Source organism: Lutjanus erythropterus, chromosome 10 (assembly GCF_056507025.1).
Source record: "Lutjanus erythropterus isolate fLutEry1 chromosome 10, fLutEry1.hap2, whole genome shotgun sequence".
Lineage (NCBI taxonomy): Eukaryota > Metazoa > Chordata > Actinopteri > Lutjaniformes > Lutjanidae > Lutjanus > Lutjanus erythropterus.
In genome coordinates this window covers 41,237,632-41,248,744 of record NC_139326.1, presented here as the reverse complement: position 1 = coordinate 41,248,744, position 11,113 = coordinate 41,237,632, and the positions used below count along the sequence as shown (strand labels likewise).

General features: G+C 41.3%; 1 long non-coding RNA gene across 1 annotated transcript; it reads right to left on the bottom strand.

The window, feature by feature from the left end:
• Positions 1 to 1,432: 1,432 nt before the first annotated feature.
• Positions 1,433 to 3,552, bottom strand: LOC146320905 (uncharacterized). The gene is made up of 3 exons (XR_014771515.1): positions 3,235 to 3,552; positions 2,512 to 2,586; positions 1,433 to 2,001 (listed from the first exon to the last, which is right to left on the bottom strand). It is a non-coding gene; the product is annotated as an uncharacterized LOC146320905 (long non-coding RNA).
• Positions 3,553 to 11,113: the final 7,561 nt, after the last annotated feature.

Below are 11,113 nucleotides of genomic sequence, written 5' to 3'. Positions count from 1 at the left end.
TGACGATATTTACAAAATCCAGTGTGCCAATGGCAGTGCGAGGATACAACATCACATCAGTGGAGCCAACATTAGTATGTAGGCAGTGCCTCTGATTACTCGGACCAAGGCAGGGGAGGCAAGCAACCCAGCTGGCAAACCAGCGTCCAAAGGTTCAAACAGTACCGTAGAACCCGAGTACTGCTCAGAACAGGTGGCGGCCACGATTTTCATGACGCCTCCAGGAATCTGCCAGGCCCTCTTACCCCTGACCTTCACCTTCCCTTGACCGTCCTGAGGGGCCTGAGCACCAGCATGATGGCACTGTTGCAGTGCCTGCACAACCTGCTTGGGAGCCTCAGAAACACCGACCTGAGAGAACAAAGCTGCACCATGCTGCCCAAAAGCTCGTGATAACACTTACAAATCACATTCATTCCTAAAACACCAGGCACTTGAGCAGGTACACCACCAGGGGGATCCCTCACAACCAAGACACCACAGTGGGGCAGCAATTTACCACAAAGTTGCACGTCAAGCTCCAAGTACCCAATATAATGAATTGTCAGACCATTAGCAGCTCTAAGCTCCAACCACTGACATGAACGGAGGCACTCCTGGCCCCAAGGCTCAAGATACTGGCGGAAAAAGCTCTCAGAAACTGTAGACACCACAGAACTGGTGTCTACCAGACAAGGAACCATCACTCCACCCATGTCCACATCCAAATGGGGACAAGACGAGACCAACCCAGAAGCATCTAAGTTACGTGAAACAGATTGTGAGCCAGAAGCGGCCCCACCCAAACTGTGGCTCTGCAGTTCAGCGGGCACTACTTTTCCGACACCGCAGAAGGGCGAGACTGCCGACCAGGATTGGAGGGGGGTCATGAGGGGAACTGCGATCGAGGAGGAACGCGCACCCCATCACACTCACGTGCAAAATGTCCTGGCTGATTACAACGCCTGCATATTATGGGGCCAGTACGAGGTGGGTGACTGTACTGATGGGAGTTCTGTAGTTGAGCAATGCTACCCATAAGCTGATTAAGCTGCTCTTGCTGACACCTTAACATCTCCCTCATCTCGCTCATGTCAGACACTGACGAGGAGGGGACAGCAGCCTGAGGGCCACCTTGAACACCATACTGAACACCATACACTGAGGGGACCGATTGACTGCGGCCTCTCACACCACCAGGCAAGCCTTCACGCTCCCACCGAATCGCCTCTGCTCTAACCCCAAGCAGAGTGAGGTCAGGCTGCCGGCGCACCAACTGCTTCAACTCGCGGCACAAGGAATTATTCAAAACGTGCTCAACAAACTGGTCTCTCAACAGGGCTTCAGCATTGGGCATGTCAGCAGATGCGCTCTGCTTCACCCTCTCCATGAGGCCCATCAAAGCGAGGGAGAACTCCTGAAGTGTGTCTGCCTCTTGGAGAAGAAAGCCTCCTGCAGTGCAACATACGAATCTGAACACCCATACAGCTCATGTAAAATGGCAAATATTCTTGCAGGGTCCTCTCTCTCTGCGGCAGAGCGATACTTGATCTCATCCCTGGCTTCTCCCTCTAGATGGTCAAACAGGAAAAACGCCTGGTCAGACTGGGATAAATGCCGAGCCCTCATACTCACCTGCACCTCCTCCATCCACTCACTCAACCCTATACCTGTCCTTCCCCTAAAGATGGGACACTTCCTATCCCTAGGCACAAAAATCAGTCTCTCTGCTGCAGGGAGACTAGAAGTGGACGGGGCAACGGGTGGTGCTGAAGAGGTAGACGGTAAAACACTAGGGCCAGCCTGTCCCTGTCGTAACCGCTCATTATCAGCTTTTAGCTGTGCAACCAACTCTCTAAGTTCCTGTATTTCTTCGTCCATGATTAACACAAACTCACTATACTACAAGTAGTTACTATGGTGGAACAGCACCACAAAAGTCAAACCTGTAGTAGACACCGCACCAAAAACTCACGAAGATCCACCAGGAGCAACTGCTGCTTTGTCTCCAAGCTCTCCAATCTACATACAGAAAACAAAGTTAGGGCACACAATAAAACAAAAGATGCAATCAGCAACACCAAAAAAACAAAAAAAGAAAAAGGAGCACACATCTCAGCCGTTCAACAAGAGTAATCCTGCCGACAATGCCAAGTTTGTGGCGTGAGGAGGAGGTGAAAGAATTTAAAGATGATTTTGTTACCAAAAAGGGAAAGGGCTCGACAACGCCACCCTGGGAATTTCACCCAGAGAATTACTTCTATGATATAAGGCACACAAATCCGTTTACTCCAGAGGCATGAGACGTGGTTCCAAGTTTTAAAATACAGGTTTTATTAAAACTCTTTAAAACAACACTAATTCAACATTCACACAGGAAGTGGGAATGGGGAAAAATTAGGGCTGAGGCCCAGTGGATGGGTGAGAACTAGTGCAGGGGAGGGACCCACCAAAAAAAGGAAAAAAATTAAGGGAATCAACTTAAATCACCAGGCATACGTGGCAGACACACACTCAGTGAACAAAACCCACTCCCAAGGACACAGCAGACAAGACGGGGGGATACCACCACCAAACACCAGCACCACCACCACCGGCCTCCAGCAACTGGAAAAAAGGGGGGGAAATAAAACAAATTAGTGGGGGTTGCACTGCAACAAAACAGAAATCAAGAAATCAAAATCAACCAAAAATTATAATTAATGGGCAGGTCACAGATTAAACTTAACAAAATACTTCAAATAATAACTGCCCAACTAGTAAGCAAATAAAACATACCCAAACAACTTACCAAATTATCTACAGAAAAACCCTCAAATTAACCTAATTAACCAGGAAATTATACTAGCAAATGAAATCAGAATAGACAAATAAACTCGTACAAATAACCCAAAAACTAACAGAATATAACCCACACTCATTCAGTTCATATAAAAGGAGGGGGACCAAACCCCGGTTAAAAGTGTTGTGCCCTGGCCCGTAGTGTGCAGCCGAGCAGCCGTCACCCCCCCCCCTGGAACAGTCTATTTAATGGAGGCACAGTTGTGAAGTGGCTTTGAGGCCACGGTGTGACGCCGGGCCACGAGAGCAAGCGGCGGCGAGGCCAACAGTAGCGGAGACAAAGCAGCAGCGGAGACAAAGCAGCAGTGGCCCCAGTGAGCTGGTTAAAGTAGCACCTAATCAAGAAAAGTACTATGAGTAATGTTAAATATACTACAAAAATGATGCGGAGCACACTAGGCTACGCATACATACCTTGTTAGCGGTACGGACACACACACACACTCGCTCGCTCAAGAGGGGGGAGGGAGAGAGGGCTCCAGGCAGCCGCCAGCATTTACCTGTGACCACACTAACATTAGCCATCTAATAGCATCACCCATACCGCAAAGAGAGAGGACACTTACCACAGCCAAACAAACGTGGCAGCACGTACAGGAGGCACAGAGTCACACCCAAGCAGTTGTCCTACAAAAACACAACAATGCCGTAAGCACGCCGACAAAACACGAGCCGCAAGGTGAAGCAGCGTGTAGCCATACCTGACGGGCCAAACGACCTCCGACACGGAAGTGACGCCGGTGATGACGGGGGTGCAAGAGGGAGAAGAAGAAGAGAAGAGGGGAAGACTGCCACCTTTATATTGGCCCACCTCATTACAGGCGGCGGTCAATTGCATAGGGGAGGAACACCTCTATGCTGCTACACTGGTAAAACAGTTAATTCAACATTTGCAGCCTGATAACTTGTCTGGATGATTGGGGGAGACTGTTAGTTCTGTTGCCGAAAAGCAGGCAGCTTTTCAATGACAGTGCAACCATATATGGTATTATTATGCACAGGTGGATCATTTACAGTTATCTGAAGTTACAAGTGTTTGTTGAGTCTGATGTGACATGTTTGCATGAGCCCTTTCTACAAAAAAAGTAAGAGAAATTTAAGATAAGAATAAGTTAATGTTCTTGCATCCCATTGCTCTATAGTTCTACTAGTGCTCAAACTCACTGTACATTCTGGGCTACTGTAGAAACATGGCAGGTCCACATGGTGGCCTCTGTGGAAGAGTCTGCTCCTCTGTAGATATAAATTTAAGTATATATCTAACTAATAAAAACACAGCTTTTCTTATTTTTTGGTGATTGTAAACCGATGAAACCTACTTAGGAATATTATTTTCCATTTCTGCCATATTCTAAAAATTTTCCCCTAAATTTCACACAGTGGACCTTTACCAAATGTTTTCATAACCACTGACTGTAAATTAAATTATACATGTGAGAGGTCCACTGTGACGATGAAAAATCTGGTACATAAGTATCTATAAAAAGACATATTCTCAGGTATTGTTACAATATCATGCAATTGCATTCATCTGTATAAATAATCATTCAAATTGTGTAAAATGATATAAAAAATAATTTGTGAAATAAATAAATTAGTAAAACTCAACTAATACTTTTATGAAAATGTTATTTCTTTTTCACATTGGCATTTTTCCCCGATCACAGCTTTTATTTCATAACGTCACATTTCATGACAGTGGTGTTGTCACCAGCCTCCATGCCAGATTTAACCTTTTAGCACCTCTTCTGAATCAGCGAGCTGCTGCTGTAAATAAACACAGTACACTTCACACAAACACAGAATCTAGCATTGGTTTTGGTTTATAGAGCTGTTGCAGAGCTGTAGCTGCGCTTAAACTGATGTGGAGCCTGTGAAAACTCACACATACCCAATTTACCCATCGCAACCCACATTCAGCCTGTAGCAAGAGAGGGACAGAGAGAAGCTTTGTATGTGAGGAAATGTGTGTGTGTGTGTGTGTGTGTGTGTGTGTGTGTGTGTGTGTGTGTGTGTAGGCATGAAAGGCAAAGTGAAGAGCAGCAAGAAAGATACAATTGGACAAAGAGACAGTGAGAGGAAAAAGAACCAACATATCCTCATAGCAAAACAACAGAATAGGTCACAATTGCGTGACTCTCATAATGATAGAAATGGAGAGTATAAGCAGTGACAGGCTCACCGGAAACTTAGGTGTTTGGTAGAGTATTGAGAACCAATGCACTAGAGGTCACTGGCTAACTGCTGCCTCAGATGACCAAGGCGCTTGTTTTTCTGATAGATAGATGGGGAAATTAAATTGTCATTACAGCAAAAGTACATGCAACAAATACAAAGACAAAAATACACAAAATATACATGACAGGTACACAGATACACAGGGTACACCCAGTGGCAATGCAAATAAATAAATAAATACACACATACATACATAAGGTGCAAGTAGGCACTGGAGATCAATGGGACCTTGGACATAATCTGAACAAATTTAGTGTGCAGACCAGAGTGATACTCACAGCAATGATAATAATAGTAATAATAACAATGACATACTTATATATAATAAAATATAGATATATAATCATAGGAATAGTAATAATATAATGACATGATATGATATGATATCTATGGCATACTGTTCAGGAAATGATATATAATATTAAGTTTGAATATATGGACTGATTGAAACTTGAATATATGGAATGAATCTCTGAATATATAGATTGCAAGTCAGAATGTATTGAATGAACCTTGAATATATGGAATGAAATCAGATGTTATCCTACTGGCACCACCTTGTATTTTCAGTGTGTATTATAGCTTATCTTGATGCTAACACATAATGGGAATTACCATTTACATGCTTACTGAAATTAGCATTTGACTTGACATGATACATATAAAAGGACAAGTGTGCTCATACTTTCAGTCATATACTTCCTCTGTGGAAACTTACACACTGAAAATACAAGGTGGCACCAGTAGGATGACATCAGATTTCATTCTATATATTCGAGGTTCATTCAATGTAGTCAAATTTCAATCATTCCATATATTCAAACTTAATATTATGTAGTATGTATTACACCAGCAAGTGCCCAGCCCAAACAGGCTTTCAAGACACCATTATTTAGATGAACAGACCAGAAACCAGAAAACTAAAAACAAAACAAAACAAGAACACAACATAGCTCACAATTAATGTTAATTAAATAACCTTTCCTGACGCTTTTTCCAAGCTTTAGAAACGAAATTGGCCAACTTATACACATTAAAATTAAACAGCCATTCCATTCTGTCATCATCAGAGCACCAGAACATTTCTGGATTTTGAACAGACATTTCCTTAAATATAGGTTTTCTTAACTCATCATAAAAAGGACAATACAAAAGAAAATGTAATTCTTTCTCAACTTCTCCTAAATCACACAGCTCACATAATCTGTCATCCTCCTGGATGTTTTTAAATCTACCAACTTAAAGGTTCAGAGGAAAGATTCCAGTTCTCAACTGTGCAACTAAAGACCTCTGACTCCTTGTAAGATTTGCTGTAACATAAAATTCAGGACTATATATACTTATATATACTTATATATATATATACTTATATATATATATATATATATATATATATATATATATATATATATATATATATATATATAAATGTGATCACAATAATGTTGGTAAATATGTTATATATGTTATATATATATTCAAGTATTCCCCATGTGCAAAAAGGACAGTGTTATGAGCAGATGATACAAGGTAAGAGAAGATCAAATGAAAAGCTGAGTGAGACTGAAGCAGTGGTTCAGAGACAGTGAGTGGATTTGATTGGTGGATTGACATTGATGGCTGACTGACCTCAGGCCTGCCACAAGGCTTTTACAATTATCCAGACTATACTAAGCATGATCAGCACCCACTGGTAGCAGAGCAGCCTGCATCTCAATTCTATCAGTCTGTGCACGTGTCGTTCTTCCACTACACTCTCCCTCTACCCGCAGTTGTCCCCCTCCTCGCCTCACTATCTCGCCATTCCTGTCCTCCAATCCCATCGCTTGCTGTGACTGTTTCATGGCCACAAACTATCAGAGAGTTGGGAGCGTCAGGAAGTCAATGGGGCCCAATCCATCAGCAGGAGGTGTTGGCCTGACTGGGAGAAGAGGCAGTGGTGGAGGAGGAGGAGGGACTTGTATTTAAATGGCTGCTCATAATGTTCACCTCCATGCAGCTGACTTATGGAGATTGGATTGGATGGCGTCTCCTTGAGCAAGGTTAGAATTGTAATGAGCCCAAATACAAAAGCATCTTTAATGTGCAGATGAAAAGACAGCAGTGCCGTGGTAACATGGATCCCTCAGCACGATGTGGAGACACTTTCTTCCTTCTTCACAAGATAAATGGTGCTGCCTGCAGAAAATACTGGGGGTGGGTTCTAATGGGTAGAAATGATTTGCAACTGGAAGGTCTTCACATCGGGTAGAAAAATGTTATAAGATAGTGCACTTTGTTGGCAATCTAGTTAGCATTCAGGGCAGTAATGGAGGGTGTAGAGAGCCTCTTCAATGACTGTAAGGCATTTATTAAATTAATATTTTATTAACAGTAACAGAAAATAAGAAAATGTAAAATGCAGAAGTTGAATATATAAAACAAAAACTGACTAAATCAAATTAAATCGAAAATGCATATTTTCCGCTGCCCTGTAGTGCTATTTATCCATGTAGATTTTCTTGGTGTGAGTTCCAGAGTTTGAGATGTCTGTTGTAGAGGGCATTCAGCTTGTGGTGCTCACAAGAAATAAATCATCTGCCAGTCACTCAAGACAATCCACAAACCTTTTTGTGAGGAGTTTTGTTTAGTAACTACTTTTTTTTCTGCAATAGAATCTACAAAAACTACATTTGTTGAATAAGAAAGAAAGTAGTTCCTACATGAAACTGCTCACAACAAGGTCTGTAGATTATCTTGAGTGACCTGGTCATGACTTCTGGAAAGAGACTTTGGTGTTGAGTTTTTTAAATGTATTATGTTGGTGCTTTGAGCACCACAGGACTAATTCCATTTATTATACTGGAGAGGCAGATATGTCACCATTAACTGAGTACCATTTATTCCCATTATACTGGAGAGAAGGCGGACATCTTTATGGCTGATATCTCCAAAACTCTGCAACTCACACCAAAACAATCTAGATGGATAAATAGCATTACAAGCCAGAGGAAAATATGTATTTCTGATTTGGGAGTGAAATGTCCCTTTAAATCAATACACCAGACTGCTGCCACATAACCCAACACATGTTTTGGGGGTGACGCTTACTGGGGCTCAAGAACTGCCTCCCTGTCCCTTTCTGGCAACAGTTTCATGTTTTATTCTTGTGATACGATATAACCAGTGTGTTTGAAAATGAGCTACAGTAGACTTATGACTGGTGACTTATGACTGAAAGTCCGTCAGACTGATGTGGTCATCAAACTATTATTGTTGCTGCCTCTGGCTGCAGGTTTGTGGGGCAGTGTGTTCATATGTTCCCTAGATGTACCACTTCATTCTAGTCAATGTGTCTGTGCTATGAAATGCCACAGAATTGCTTTTTAGTGATTTTTTTTTTCTTTAGGAGCACTGAAAGTTATCAGTTTGACAGGCATCTCTATAACTGTCAGCACGCTTGGGGCTTCCTGCACCCAAACCTCAGTATGACAAGCAGGACAACAGATATCTCACCCAGTTTACTGTCATGGTGGTATTTTATGAAGACCCAGGGTGTATCATGCAACGTTCAGCTGGAGCACAGGCAGCATGTGAAACAGTGAGTGTGCCGAGGTCAGATCAGGTGGAGACATTTCTGCTGCAGCCTCACATACAGAAACTTGTCTACTTCTGCTCCCTCCACCTACATGTAACACACAGCAGGATGCAACTGCTCTCGAAAGGCTGTCAAAAGGCATTGTGGGAAAAAACATATTGTAAGAGTTACTGATGTAGAAGGTGAGGGAATAGGAATCACATCAGACATATTCTCTCACATTAACATTAATCATAACTGTATATGTGAGGGTAGATTTAGCCCTCAGTGGAGCAGGTGTGGTTTAATATGCCATTTTTCAGACGCACACTCCTCAGTATCCTTTCCTGAGTAAATGAAGGTATGAGAAGACACCTAAGATGGATAGTAACTAAAAGTAATGTTTTTACACTTGCACTGTGACAGAGAACAGAAAAGCTACTGCACTTAATGACTGGTTTTGGTAGACCCACATCAGAAACAGGTGGGTGTATGTCAAGGAACATTAGCTCTTTATACTCAGTACTTGGTTTAATGATGACATGCTGTGTTTTTGCAGCATGGAAGGCTTCCTCAATCATACGTCAGGATAAAGCACATGTGAAATACTGATTTCACATGTGATTTTAAGTTTCACATTTAGAAATTACATGGGTTTCTTAAAATTCACATGATAAATAACAACAATGATTTTAGCTTTACACGTGATTGCAAACCTTAGCATGTGGAAAGTTAAATTCACAAGTGAACATGTGATGTTTGGTAAACAATTTTCACATTTGGAAATTTAATGACAAGTAAATTCACCTTGAAAAAGACATGAATTTAGGTGAACATGTGAATGCAAACCTTAATGTGACACCCACCTAAGTTCTGATATACATACAGGTGAACTTCATTGATGAAGCCAACAGTCATTGTGGGTCAAAATGCCATAACAGGCTATTTTATTACAACAAGGGTCAGTGACATGGATTATAAAATGGTTCAAAAGTAAAATGTCTTGCTGCAAGCTGATGCACTGAAAGTATGCTAATAAACCAAAAATAAATAAAGAAATACCAAAGCTACAAACAAAGTAAACCCACTTTTAACCCAACAGAGAAACACCCAAACCACTACCAGTGCCACAGCAAACCTCAAATGATATCACAAACCAGCAGGTAAACTTCCACTGCACCAGCTGCTCCAGTGACCAGTTGCAGCACTAAAACCACATAAAACTGCAATTAGCAATATACTCAAACTACTAAAACTAAAAAAAAACTAAATCCAAAATAATCAATATACAATACAGTGTAAATGGCAACCAGCACTTTGCCTGTGAATTTGAACAGAGCACTGCTCTCTGCTGCTGTTCCTGGACCATTAGGACCCTCACAAAAGAAAGAATAAATTGTTGGCAGACCCACATTTTTACAGAAATTCAATATTTACACAATAAATACAAATATGTTACCTCAGGGTGCACTTACACCTCTGCATTACGCTTACAAACAAATAATCTTGAATAAAATAGTTTGTTTGTCTTGCCAAGGAAGCATGCGCATACGTGTGATCTAAGGAGCAGGAGTGAAGCTAACCCCAACCCTCCTAACAACTCAGGTGCTCTTATCCTGATTGGCCAATTGTGCCTAGTATCCCCCGCTACATTAACATGTAAAAAAGATGCCTCTCATTTCATGTGACAGACCGTTCTCTGACCTGATGAACAGAGCTGGCCCTACCCAATGTGGTGCCCTAGGCGAGATTTTATATGGCGCCCCCCTCCATCGGCATCCATTTGGTATTATCATTTGTAGTAATATTAATTGGGCATTGCTTTACATTTGAATCTATGCTTTTCCATTTTAAGAGTTAATAGTCATAACTAGTTTTAATATAATTATATTGAAGGATTTGAATTTTTTCCCAATTTTGTGGCGCCCCCTGGAGGCCACGGCGCCCTTAGCATTTGCCTAGATTGCCTAATGGGCCAGCTGGCTCTGCTGATGAAGATACAAGTGGGATCAAATCATTAGTAAAGTTTTGAGGCATGAGGTAAGTTTCATAAGAGCTTTTTCTCACATATAAACATTTCATATCAGTACTGTTTTGTGGGAGTCGCCTAGTTTTTGAGATATCTGCTGCATTACGTTTAAATTTAAAGGAACAGTTCAACCCTATACACATTTTGGACATATCTGCCTCCAAAATAATAGAACTAAATGGCCCTAGTCCTGTGGTGCTCAAAGCACCAAAATAATACATTTAAAAAACATGACCATTCCTCAAAATAATCCACGGATGTTGTGTGAAGAGTTTTATGTAGGAACTACTTCTTTCTTTCTAAATACTTTTTTCCAGTTTTATATGTGACTTGGTTTACACACATGTTAATATTTTTGTTTTTATTATTTCAAATTTGATGTTTTTTTTAACCTTTTTTTTTTAATTGTTAATTGTTTGATCATAGAAAATATATTGATATTTCAAAGTCAACACCATAGATTTACTTCC